The sequence below is a fragment of the Bufo bufo genome, chromosome 7, assembly GCF_905171765.1.
Source record: "Bufo bufo chromosome 7, aBufBuf1.1, whole genome shotgun sequence".
In the NCBI taxonomy this organism is placed as follows: Eukaryota; Metazoa; Chordata; class Amphibia; order Anura; family Bufonidae; genus Bufo; species Bufo bufo.
The window spans coordinates 208575735-208590064 of record NC_053395.1 but is presented as its reverse complement, the minus strand read 5'-3'; positions in this window follow the sequence as shown (position 1 = coordinate 208590064).

Here is a 14330-nt window from a genome sequence, read left to right as displayed (position 1 = left end):
GTTTCCTTGGGGCACACAATTCTGTTACTGCTGGGAGACAATCTGCAATGTGACATGTTGGAAAAGATACACGTGAGCTTAGCCAAAGCTGGATTAACACACGAGGTGATGGAACTCGAGCCACCAGATCCTGTCCAAAAATGCAAAAACTTACTTTTTTTTTTCTTAGGCAAGTAAGGATTCAAAGCAGAACACCTACATGATGCAGGGGCAAATTTATTACTTCCCAGTGGTGGCCTGGAAGAGCAAGCACTGACAAATTATGTGTTTCACATATCTTATAAACAGCAAAGCCAACTATTCTGTACGTGTTAAATATCATGTGGATAGGGAATGTACCATTAGAACATTACATGTCATTGAAGTCATTTTATTTTAATACACTTTTTATTATTTTTTGTAGTTTTAGTCATTTATTTAATTTTTTGTTTCTGTCTAAAAAATTCCTGAAATGTTTGAATTTGCATATGATCACATGAGACGATACAAGAATCAAACATGGTTTTCTGCAGCTCCCTTTTCAGCTTGACTGTGTAGATTAGGACAGATGAGCAGAGTCATCTTATCATTAGAGGCTGAATGAGTAAAAAGAGTTATCTCATCTTCTTACCTTGCCAAGTGCAGCCGTACACATGCTGAAGCAGTACAATCATATTATTTAATGTTACTTGAAAATAGCTATTTTCCCTTCTTTTATATAACATTTTCATCCCATCCATTCCTATGATCCATATACAGTGGATATAAAAAGTCTACACACCCCTGGTAAAATGTCAGGTTTCTGTGATGTAAAAAGAATGAGACAAAGATAAATCATTTCAGAACTTTTTCCACGTTTAATGTGACCTATAAACTGCACCACTCAATTGAAAAACAAACGGAAATCTTTTAGGTAGAGGGAAGAAAAAATATAAAAATAAAATAATATGGTTGCATAAGTGTGCACACCCTTAAACTAATACTTTGTTGAAGCACCTTTTAATTTTATTACAGCACTCAGTCTTTTTGGGTATAAGTCTATCAGCATGGCACATTTTGACTTGGCAAGATTTGCCCACTCTTCTTTGCAAAAAAACTCTAAATCTGTCAGATTGCGAGGGCATCTCCTGTGCACAGCCCTCTTCAGATCACCCCACAGATTTTCAATTGGATTCAGGTCTGGGCTCTGGCTGGGCCATTCCAAAACTTTAATCTTCTTCTGGTGAAGCCATTTCTTTGTTGATTTGGATGTATGCTTTGGGTCGTTGTCATGCTGAAAGATGAAGTTCCTCTTCATGTTCAGCTTTCTAGCAGAAGCCTAAAGGTTTTGTGCCAATATTGACTGGTATTTGGAACTGTTCATAATTCCCTCTAGCTTAACTAAGGCCCCAGTTCCAGCTGAAGAAAAACAGCCCCTTGGCGTGATGCTGCCACCACCATGCTTCACTGTAGGTATGGTGTACTTTTGGTGATGTGCAGTGTTGTTTTTGCGCCAAACATATCTTTTGGAATTATGGCCAAAAAGTTCAACCTTGGTTTCATTAGACCATAACACCTTTTCCTACATGCTTTTGGGAGACTTCAGATGTGTTTTTGCAAAATGTAGCCTGGCTTGGATGTTTTTCTTCGTAAGAAAAGACTTTCGTCTTGCCAATCTACCCCATAGCCCAGACATATCAAGAATACGGGAGATTGTTGTCACATGTACCACACAGCCAGGACTTGCCAGATATTCCTGCAGCTTCTTTTAATGTTGCTGTAGGCCTCTTGGTAGCCTCCCAGACCAGTTTTCTTCTCGTCTTTTCATCGATTTTGGAGGGACGTCCAGTTCTTGGTGATGTCACTGTTGTGCCATATTTTCTCCACTTGATGATGACTGTCTTTACTGTGTTTCATGGTATATCTGATGCCTTGGAAATTCTTTTGTTCCCTTCTCCTGACTGATACCTTTTAACAATGAGATCCCTCTGATGCTTAGGAAGCTCTCTGTGACCATGGCTTTTGCTGTGGGATGCGACTGAGAAAATTTTAGGAAAGACCAACTAGAGCAGCTGAACTTTATTTGGGGTTAATCAGAGGCACTTTAAAGGATAACTGTCGTATTTTTTTTTTTTTTTTGGAGTATTGGATTGTGGTGATTAATATCACCTTGGTGGCCCTATTTAAACTTTTCACTGTGTACTCAATTACCTCTCAATTCCACATTTTTGTTCCCTGTACTGCCTATTTTTACCTGTGCTTAAAATAGGGTTGCTAGGGATGGTCCGTCTATCTGTTGATAGACGGAGCACGCAGCGTGCAGGGTCACATTACTGACAGCCAGGGACTGTAAGGCCCCTTGCAGACGAGGGTGTCCGGATTAGGTCTGGATGCGTCCCAGTGCATTGCGGCAAACCCACGCGAGTAGGAACGCAATTGCAGTCAGTTTTGACTGCGATTGCGTTCCGATGTTCAGTTTTTATCGCGCGGGTGCAATGTGTTTTGCACGCGCGTGATAAAAAACTGACTGTGGTACCCAGACCCGAAGTTCTTCACAGAAGTTCAGGTTTGGGTTAGTTGTAGTGTAGATTGTATTATTTTCCCTTATAACATGATTATAAGGGAAAATAATAGCATTCTGAATACAGAATGCATAGTACAATAGGGCTGGAGGGGTTAAAAAAAAGAAAAAATAATTTAACTCACCTTAATCCACTTGTTCACTTATCCACTTCACATTAAAGGTGGAAAAAGTTCTGAAATGATTTATCTTTGTCTCATTTTTTTTTACATCACAGAAACCTGACATTTTAACAGGGGTGTGTAGAGTTTTTATATCCACTGTATCTCTGGGTGGGCAGCAGTAAATGCAAGATATAATATATATATTTATTTATTTATTTCTATATGCTATTGTACTTGTGACAGGCTGCATAAAAAGTTGGACTGTCATGGTCTTACCTGCTTGCTGCTCTCCTTCGTTTGACATGTGCTGGCGGCCATCTTGGTTTTCTGGGTTTCTTGTAGCCTTCCACCCTGCGGCTCCTCCTTCCCCTGGGAGGAGCTGGATGCCTAGCTCATATATATAGGAGGTCTGTGGCTTCAGTTCCTTGCTTGGTCCTCTTGTGTTCACATGCTTCTAAGACTGCTGCTGCTTCTGGTTCCTGATCCTGGCTTCGTCTGACTACCCTGCTGGTTCCTGATCCTGGCTTCGTCTGACTACCCTGCTGGTTCCTGATCCTGGCTTCGTCTGACTACCCTGCTGGTTCCTGATCCTGGCTTCGTCTGACTACCCTTCTGGTTCCTGACCTCTGGCTTCGCAAAGACTCTGCTCGGTTTCACCATCCGTTTGGACTTTTGCTTTACAGCTTTATTTTCAATAAAGCCTTCTTATTTTCACTTATCTCTTGTTGTACGTCTGGTTCATGGTTCCGTGACATTAGGACCAAGCCATGAATTCTGACGGTACAGGGCCATCCTCGCTACCCGCGCTGGTTGCCAGACTTGATCAGCAGGATCACCTGTTGGGTCGGTTCGCTGTGGCGTTGCAAACCCTGCTTGAACGCACGGCTCATTTCGCTCCCGTTGCCGATGGGTCGGTTGTCGCTCCTGGGCTCGCTCCTACTGCCGCTCCGGTTGTTGCGCCAGAGTCTACCCCGACACCTGTTGTTGCGCCTGCGGTGTTTCGGGGTATGACCGGTTCTGCCCCTCTTCCACAGCGCTTTGGGGGAGAGCCAACTCAGTGCCGAGGTTTCCTTAACCAGGTGGGCATTTATTTCGAGTTGCTGCCACATGCCTTTCCTACTGAGAGATCAAAGGTGGGCTTCTTGATCTCGCTGCTCTCGGACAAGGCCTTGGCCTGGGCCAGCCCTTTATGGGAGAACAACAATCCGGTGGTTGCCGAGTTTTCCGGTTTTGTTGCTTCTCTTCGGAAGGTATTCGATGTGCCGGCTCGTGCTGCCTCTGCTGCGAAGCTCCTTATGTCCATCAGACAGGGTTCACGATCCGTAGCTGAATACGCCATTGAGTTTCGTACCCTGGCAGCAGAGGTGGGCTGGAATAATGAGGCTCTGGTCGCTGCTTTCTCTCATGGTCTCTCGGATGCCTTGAAGGATGAGGTTGCAGCTAAGGACCTACCAGTTGAGCTCGAGTCTCTTATTTCTTTCCTGATTTTGATTGACACCAGACTCAGGGAGAGACCTTTCTTTAAGGAGAACCTGCGGAGGTCTTCTAACAGATTGGTGCCTACGTTTGCTGTCCCACCCGTGCCTCCCTCTCCTCCCACGCCTCCTGGGGATGACTTGTCTGGGGGTGAACCCATGCAGCTGGGGTTTGCTCGCCTGTCCGAGGGGGAGAGGGCACTCCGGAGACGCGAGGGCCGATGCATGTACTGTGGTCTCGGTGGGCATTTTCGGTTGGCATGTCCGAACCGTCCGGGAAACGCTCGTACCCTGAGATCCTGTCGGGGGCAGATCTTGGGTGGAGTCTCCTCGTCCCCGGTTTCCCGTGTTGACAAACCACTGATCACTGTTGTCCTCTCCTGGGTCGGGGGCTCGGTGACGACCCAGGCGTTGGTGGACTCTGGTGCTGGTGGTTTGTTCATTGATAGTGTGTTCGCTGCCGCCAATTCCATTCCTCTGCAGGCTCGAGGTTCCCCACTGGCTCTTGAGGCGATAGACGGCAGACCCCTTCTGCCGCCACACGTGACTCATGAGACCCTTCCAGTGGGGATAGCCATTGGTGCCGTTCACAGAGAGTCGGTCTGCCTCCAGGTTATTTCGTCTCCACACTACTCGGTGGTCTTGGGGTACCCCTGGCTCCAGAAGCATAATCCGACTTTCGATTGGAGATCGGTCGAGATCCTCTCGTGGTCACCGCAGTGTGGGGCTAGTTGCATCCATGGGTCTGTCAAGTTGCTGTGTACTTCCTCGGACTCTCTGTTGCCTCCTGAATACGAGGAGTACCGGGATGTATTCGATAAGGTGCGCGCGGTTGCCCTACCTCCGCACCGCCCATACGATTGTGCCATAGAGTTACAATCTGGTGCCGTTCCTCCTCGTGGCAAAGTCTATCCACTGTCGGTAGCGGAGAATGAGGCCATGGAGGAGTACGTGAGGGAGGCGCTTTCACGCGGACACATTCGCAAATCTTCGTCCCCGGCAGGGGCTGGATTTTTCTTTGTGAAAAAGAAGGGCGGTGAGTTGAGGCCTTGCATCGATTACAGGGGTCTCAATCGCATCACGATCAAGAACGCTTACCCGATACCCTTGATTTCCGAGCTGTTCGATCGCCTTAAAGGGGCCACTGTCTTTACCAAACTCGACCTGAGGGCGGCATATAACCTGGTAAGGATCAAGGCGGGCGATGAGTGGAAGACCGCGTTTAACACCAGGACCGGTCATTACGAATCCTTGGTTATGCCCTTTGGGTTGTGCAATGCGCCCGCAGTCTTTCAGGAATTCATCAACGATGTTTTCCGTGACCTGTTGCAGCAGTGTGTGGTAGTCTATTTGGATGACATCTTGGTATATTCTGAATCCATGGAGGCCCACATTCTGGATGTCAGACGAGTGTTGCAACGGTTACGAGAGAACAAGCTGTTCGGTAAGCTTGAGAAATGCGAATTTCACCGATCCCAGGTAACCTTCTTAGGTTACATCATTTCCGCTGAGGGGTTCTCCATGGATCCTGAGAAGGTTTCGGCTGTCTTACAGTGGCCCCAGCCCAGTGGTCTTCGTTCCCTGCAGCGCTTTTTGGGCTTCGCCAATTATTATCGGAAGTTCATCAGGGACTTTTCCATGCTGGCCAAGCCTCTCACGGATCTGACCAGGAAGGGCAGTAATTCCCAGGTCTGGCCGCTCGAGGCCATCCGAGCTTTTGAGGCCCTAAAGTCCGCCTTTGTGTCGGCTCCGATTCTGTCGCATCCCAACCCTGGGTTGCCCTTTGTCCTCGAGGTGGACGCGTCTGAGACGGGAGTAGGCGCCCTTCTGTCTCAGCGTAGAACACCAGAGGGTCCTCTGCTTCCTTGTGGGTTTTACTCCCGGAAACTGTCTTCCGCGGAGTGCAACTATCAGATTGGTGACAGGGAGTTATTGGCCATCGTGCAGGCCCTTAAAGAATGGAGGCACTTGCTCGAGGGTTCGGTGGTTCCGGTTCTCATCCTGACGGACCACAAGAATCTGACCTACCTTTCTGAGGCCAAGAGATTGACACCACGTCAGGCCAGATGGGCTCTGTTCTTGTCACGTTTTAATTACGTGGTCTCCTACCTACCCGGTTCCAAGAACATCAGGGCGGATGCCTTATCACGGCAGTACTCCGAGCTGTCCAGGGAGGAGTCGATTCCGACTTCGGTCATACCTCCGAATCAGATCCTGGCCGCCATTCGCACCAGCCTGACCTCTCCCCTGGGTGAGCAGATTTTGGCGGCTCAATCTGGTGCTCCCTCTGGGAGACCCAACGGCAGATGTTTTGTGCCTGAGGAGTTGCGCACTCGGTTGTTGCGAACCTACCATAACTCCAAGACCGCGGGGCATCCTGGAAAGAATCAGCTGTCCTGGGCTGTTTCACGTCTGTTCTGGTGGCCTTCCCTACGTTCCGACATCGCCGCATATGTAGCGGCATGCTCCGTTTGTGCCCAGAGTAAGTCCCCTCGGCACCTTCCGTTGGGCCTTCTGCAACCCATAGCCACCGGGGAGCGCCCATGGTCACACCTGGGGATGGATTTCATTGTGGACCTCCCTGCATCCCGAGGCCATACGGTCATTCTCATGATTGTGGATCGGTTTTCCAAAATGTGCCACTGTGTTCCTCTCAAGAAGTTACCCTCTGCACAAGAGTTGGCCACGATTTTTGCCAGGGAGGTCTTCCGGTTGCACGGTTTGCCTAAGGAGATTGTGTCGGATCGGGGGAGCCAGCTTGTGTCCAGGTTCTGGCGCGCCTTTTGCTCCCAGTTGGGGATTCATCTCTCCTTCTCCTCGGCCTACCACCCTCAGTCCAATGGGGCCGCAGAACGATCCAATCAGGCCTTGGAGCAATTCCTTCGTTGCTATGTCTCCGATCACCAAGACAATTGGGTTGACCTCCTGCCTTGGGCTGAGTTTGCCAGGAACACGGCGGTGAACTCTTCCTCTGGGACGTCTCCCTTCATGGCCAATTATGGGTTCCAACCTGCCGTGTTACCGGAGGTATTCTCTCCCCAGGATATTCCGGCTGTGGAGGATCACCTTTCCGTCCTACGTGCTTCTTGGGTACAGATCCAGAAGTCCCTTGAGGTCTCTGCGCAGCGCCAGAGACTCCAGGCTGATCGCAGACGAGCGCCTGCTCCTTCCTACCAGGTCGGAGACCGTGTATGGTTGTCCACCCGCAACCTCAACCTTCGAGTGCCCACTCCCAAGCTGGCGCCTCGCTTTGTTGGTCCCTTCCGAGTGCTTCGCAGGGTAAACCCGGTAGCCTATGCCCTTGCGCTTCCTCCTGGCATGCGGATCTCCAACGTGTTTCATGTCTCCCTGTTGAAGCCACTGGTGTGTAATCGTTTCACTTCCTCGGTTCCTCGGCCTCGTCCGGTCCAAGTGGGCAATCGTGAGGAATATGAGGTGAGCAATATCCTGGACTCACGCCTGGTCCGCGGTCGGTTGCAGTTTTTGGTCCATTGGCGTGGTTATGGTCCAGAGGAGCGTTCCTGGGTTCCCTCCGCAGATGTCCATGCTCCTGCCTTGCTCCGAGCCTTCCACGCACGCTTCCCTCAGAAACCGTTTTGTGCTCCGCGGAGGAGGGGCCCTTGAGGGGGAGGTACTGTCATGGTCTTACCTGCTTGCTGCTCTCCTTCGTTTGACATGTGCTGGCGGCCATCTTGGTTTTCTGGGTTTCTTGTAGCCTTCCACCCTGCGGCTCCTCCTTCCCCTGGGAGGAGCTGGATGCCTAGCTCATATATATAGGAGGTCTGTGGCTTCAGTTCCTTGCTTGGTCCTCTTGTGTTCACATGCTTCTAAGACTGCTGCTGCTTCTGGTTCCTGATCCTGGCTTCGTCTGACTACCCTGCTGGTTCCTGATCCTGGCTTCGTCTGACTACCCTGCTGGTTCCTGATCCTGGCTTCGTCTGACTACCCTGCTGGTTCCTGATCCTGGCTTCGTCTGACTACCCTTCTGGTTCCTGACCTCTGGCTTCGCAAAGACTCTGCTCGGTTTCACCATCCGTTTGGACTTTTGCTTTACAGCTTTATTTTCAATAAAGCCTTCTTATTTTCACTTATCTCTTGTTGTACGTCTGGTTCATGGTTCCGTGACATGGACATTATTCCGATCCCCCCTATAATCAGCAGTATTTCATCCCACTGCCCTCACAAATAAGCACGGACATGATATGTGACAATGGCTTGAGTATCTGCACCTACACTGGCAAGCAGAGAGTAATAAAATGTTTTTCCACAGTTACTATTTGCCAGTGTATATGATGTCTTAAAAGCTTCAGCTATGATATGTCAATGGCACCTATGTAATATCTTCTCTGTTTGTGAGAAGAGGAGGATGCCACTGCAGATATTTAGTTTCTTCTCTAACAAGCAGAAAAATGCTGAAGACTACATGGCTTCTCTCTCTAGCAGGAATCCCTCTGCATGACCAAAGTTGAGAAGACTAAGCACACAAACAGTGCCTATGTGTCAACCCTTGAACACACAGAATGGTGGATGCATCATGGTGGGGAGGAGCTGAAAATGCTAGGTAATACTATACGTTTAGAAATCTAATATCTGGGAAAAAATGCAATGAATGTGAATACAAAACATGTTTAGAAACTGATGCTTTATTTGACTGAACAAAGTTGCAGGCCTAAATAAACCAGGAAAGTAATACTAAACAGATAAGGCTTTAATGTCTCCTCTGGCATCTGGGTGCAGGGGTACATCACTTCCTGGTCTTTGGGGAAGGGTTCTGTACTCCATCACTTCTTTGTCCCTGGGGGAGGGGCCTGTACTCGCTTCTTCCTGGTCTCTGTGGGGAGGTATCTGTATTACTTCCTGGTCTTTGGTGGAGGGGTCTGTACTCATCATGTCGCTGTCCCTGGGGGAGAAGCCTGTACTTATTACTTCCTGGTGTCTGGGAGGGAGGTATCTGTTCTCCATCACTTCCTGGTTTCCAGGGAGAGGGTTGCATTCCACCAGTTCCTGGTCTTGGCAATGGGTCTGTACTTATCACTTACTGGTCTCTGAGGGAAGGGTCTGTACTCATTACTTCCCGGTCTCTGGGGGCAGGGTGTTTACTTACTTCCTGATTCCCATCTGTACTCCAACATTTCTTGGTCTCTGGTGACAGGTATGTACTTATAACTTTCTACTCTCTGAGAGGAGAAGTATTTACTCCATCTCTTCCTTGTCTCATGGGGTGCAGTCTGTACTCATCACTTCATGGCCTCTGGGGGGAGGAGTCTGTACTCATCACTTCCTGGCCTCTGGGAAGAGGAGTCGGTACTCCATCACTTCCTGGCCTCTGGGGGGAGGAGTCTGTACTGCATGACTTCCTGGCCTCTGGGGGGAGGAGTCTGTATTGCATGACTTCCTGGCCTCTGGGGGAAGGAGTCTGTACTCCATCAATTCCTGGCCTCTGAGGGGAGGAGTCTGTACTCCATCACTTCCTGGCCTCTGGGGGGAGGAGTCTGTATTGCATGACTTCCTGGCCTCTGGGGAAGGAGTCTGTCCTCCATCACTTCCTGGCCTCTGGGAAGAGGAGTCGGTATTCCATTACTTCCTGGCCTCTGGGGGAAGGAGTCTGTACTCCATCACTTCCTGGCCTCTGGGGGGGAGTCTGTATTGCATCACTTGCTGGTCTCTGTGGGAGGGGTCTTTACTCCATCGCTTCCTTGTCTTTGGGGTCTTTTAGTCTGTACTTCCCGACCTTCTGGAGACTGTAGAAAACTACATTTCTCTGCCGTAAAGCATTCACAGCCCACTGCAGTGGAAGTCATGAAATGTACATCTCCAATATGGCCACCTCCAGAGTAGTTTTGAAAAAACAAAATGGCTACAAAGTTTAAAGAAAGGGCAAAAACATTGTTTCTCTTCTACAGACTTGAATCTTTTTAATCAAACAAGAATTAAATACACGAGACATCACTGTAATATGAGAATGAGCGTGGGGAGTAATGTGACCAGTTAAACAATTTCAATTTTGCTGCCATTGAAACTTTTAGGAGAGGCTGTAAACATTGGTTAACACCTAGTAAATATCGCCAACTTGAATAGTTAAGAGCTGCAGTACCAGATACAGCCCACCGACAAGAGTGGCGCTGTTTGAGGAAGTATAAACACAATCCTTTTTAACATTAAACACAAACTAAATGTATAACTTATCTATGATTTTTGCAGATGTGTATTTATTTTCCCGCAGTAGAACAGGCGCAGGTCTCATTGTGCCAAAAAAAAGAAAAAAAAGTCTCTATTTACAATTCATTGGCCTGACCGGTTTAGGAAATCTCCAGCAAAGGCTCCTGGTGGTGACAGGAAGTTACTTGGAGGGCATCAGATGCTGGCCAGAGAGGAGACAACCGTTCAGGTGACGCCTGTGGAGATGTTTTGTGACTGAAGCATTTTCACACATATTTATTCAATGCAGATTTTGTTCCAGTGACTCATAGTAAACACTGGAGGATTATTCGGGGATATCAAAATGACAGTTCCAAGGGGGGAGACAAAAAAAGATCTGAAGGATACTGAGACAACAAGCTAACGCTTTGTTCTACGTTATTTAGTCTTCTGTTAATAAGAAGTTAATCAATATTCCAGCAGAGAATTTTTTGAAACAAATTTCAACTACCTAATGAAAGCAATAAGGGATTTGTAGTTTAGTTTATAGCCTGATGGTCACATATCTAACACATTACAGGGGTTTTCTAGTTTGCATCCTTTAAAATAATAGTTTATGAAAGTCACTGTAATTTTGTAATGTTTTTTTTTTTTTACCTTTATTGCTCGTATCTCCCGTTCTGGGCTGTGGTCACATGACCATGTCCGTGCAGCTTTTTCCTAGTTGCTGTTATGTTATGTCCATGCAGTGATAGGGGAGTGTCTATGTATCTAGTTGGGTGGGAGGAGCTATAAACTAGCTGAGTGTTAGGGGCAGTGTTAGGGGAGTGTCTATGTATCTAGTTGGGTGGGAGGAGCTATAAACTAGCTGAGTGTTAGGGGCAGTGTTAGGGGAGTGTCTATGTATCTAGTTGGGTGGGAGGAGATATAAACTAGCTGAGTGTTAGCGGCAGTGTTAGGAGAGTGTCTATGTATCTAGTTGGGTGGGAGGAGCTATAAACTAGCTGAGTGTTAGGGGCAGTGATAGGGGAAAGTCTATGTAACTAGCTGGGTGGGAGGAGCTATAAACTAACTGGGCTTTCTTAGGGGTGGTGCTGATGGAGCTGTGGCAGATAAAAGTGAAGTGCATCATGGGTCTTGTTGGATACAGGAACAGGAAGTGCTGCATGCAGGATAGAAACAAACCAGAGTAATCGGTTTACATGGTGAAAACAGGTCATTAGAGTCTAAACTGAAAATGAAAAAGCTTGGGGAAGATGTACATGAGGTAAGCAACTACATGAGAATATCTGTTAAGAAACCATAATAATCCAAGAATGCCACTTTAATTCACTATAGATTCTGAAAGATTATAAACTTGGATGTAGCTGTCAACCCAACTGCTCCATAAAGATGCCCGTTCAGATTCGTGGACCATTCATGTTTCTTTTTTATAGGAAAGGGAGATAAGCAGCTGCTAGACACCTCTGACAACACTTATGTCTGAGGGGAGGCATCAGGTTTGGACTAGTAAAAGTAGTTGCCCGGCAATGGAAAACCATTTTGAAAAATAATCGATCCTTACAAATTGCTTAGTCTCATTAGCCAGAGCTCTTCACCGGGGGAGGGTCTGTCCCTGCTAGTGAAGAATCTCACCTATCCTTGACAACCTTGCACTTGCACTGCTGCTCTGATTCGCTGCAGAAGCACATAAGCTCTGCTTCTGCTACCGGAGCAGCAACCGTGCATGCGTTGAGCGAGATGTCTAACCCTTTCAATCAAGTGGCAGAGGGAAATACTTCACCAACAGGGTCAGCCCCTTACAGATAAAGAACTCTGATTGATGAGATGAGTCGATTTGCTCATCCCTACTTTAAATTTTAAAATAACTAGTGTTGAGCGCGAATATTCGAAAAGAAAATTTTTATCGCGAATATCGGCACTTTGAGAATTCGCTAATATTTAGAATATAGTGCTATATATTCGTTATATCGAATATTCGTCATTTTTTAAAATCTGAAAACATGATTCCTCCCTGCTTCTTGCTTGTGGGCCAATGAGTCATTGGCCCACAAGCAACTTAAGCAGAGAGGAATCATGAGTAAAGATGGAAAAAATCATGAATATTATAAAAATGAATATATAGCACTATATTCAATAGTGCTATATATTAGTTTTTGACCCACGCCTGTATTGAGCGCGCAATATTTGCATATTACGCAATCATTACCTTGCCGATTTTCACGTAAAAAAAATGTAGAATATAACGAATATACGAATTTGCGAATATATGACGAATATTCTACAAAATATTCGTGAAATATCACGAATTTGAATATGACCCCTGCCGCTCATCACTAATAGTTAGAGGGAGACAGTCAGTGTAGGTTAGATTAATCTATAGTGTAGTTGATAGGTTCCAGTGCAGGGTGTTAGGCAGTGTGATAGGTTCTGCTGTCCATACATACATGCTACAGACATAGTGCTGTGATGTCGCAAGTTGCACGCATCATTAATTGACAAAAATTTGCAAGTGCAAATATATTGGAGCACTCTATCTGCATATAAAGCTTTTCTAATGTTCTGCCATGACAACCATTTTCTCCAATCTCAGGAAACCTATACCAGCTTGAAAAATGTAGCATAAGTGACCCACGCCTGTATTTCGCACACATTACCCGAATAATACATTGCTGATTTTTGCAATCAAGAATAGAATCTCGAATTTGTGAGTATATGACTAATATTCTACAAAATATTCGCAAAATATTGTGAATTCGAATATTGCCCCTGCTGCTCATCACTAGTCATAACCACCTTAACAAACTCTCAACTCTCCAGTGATTCATGGGTCCTTTCCCAGTCTTTGCTTCCTGCTTCCCTTTAACATGGATATGTGACCACTGCAGCCACTCCGTGGCTATAGCAGGGAACTGCTGCAGCTAAATGCACTGAGCCCAGGAGGAGCAACAGTTATTCACAGTTACAATCTTCACACCAAGGCCATTCAGTAGGCATACCCTGATGTTGGGGCTCCCGCATTATAGTAGTTGGGATGCCTTTGATGTTATGAGTAGGGTTGAGCGAACACCTGGAAGTTCGGGCTCACCGGGTTCAGCCGAACTTCACAACAAAGTTTGGGTTCGGGACCCGAACTTTGGGGAACTAAAATGGCTCTAAAAAAGTAATAGAAAGGGCTAGAGGGCTGCAAAAGGAAGCAAAATAGGGGTAAGAACAGGACAATTGCCCTGCAAACAAATGTGGATAGGGAAATGAATTAAAATAACATAGAATTTTTAGTTTATTTTTTTAATAATGATCTTGAACTAGGAGGCGGAGGTCAAAGTGAAGTAGGAGGTTGAGGAGGTGGTGGATGTGGCGGTGTAGGTGGAAGCGGTGGTGGAGGAGGAGGAGGTAGCCAACACTATTTTTGTATTTTATTTTATTTTTTCTTCATAAATTTTAGAAAACCCCAAAACTTTGGGAATTATAAAAAAGAAAACAAAGAGAAAGTGCGCTGGAGTATAACAATGGCTGGGTGCGGCCGGCATACTTCTCTATTCTGCACAAGGTACGGGCAAGTCATGTGGGATCCATTTTAATGAACGTGAGCTTGTCCAAATTGGCTGTGGACAGGCGGCTGGGATAACACCCCCTGCCGTGCTAAACACACGTTCGGACAATACACTGGGCGCAGGGCAGTCCAGCACCTCCAAGGCATACAGGGCAAGCTCAGGCCATGTGCCCAATTTGGAGACACAGAAGTTGAATGGGGCAGACCCATCAGTCAGTACGTGTAGGCGTGTGCACACCTACTGTTCCACCATGTTGCTGAAATGCTACCTCCTTCTAAGACGTTCCATATCAGCTGGTGGTGCTGGTTGTTGTGGCTTGCTGACAAAGCTTTTCCACATTTTGGCCATGCTAACCCTGCCTTCTGAGGTGCTGGCGGTGCCCCAGCTGCATTGGCGACTTCTTCCTCCTCCTCTGCCTTCGCCTTGTGCTTCCACTGAGCCTCCGGTGTCAGGTGGGAATGCCATCAGCAGTGTGTCTACCAGCGTGCGCTTGTACTCGCTCATCTTCCGATCACGCTCC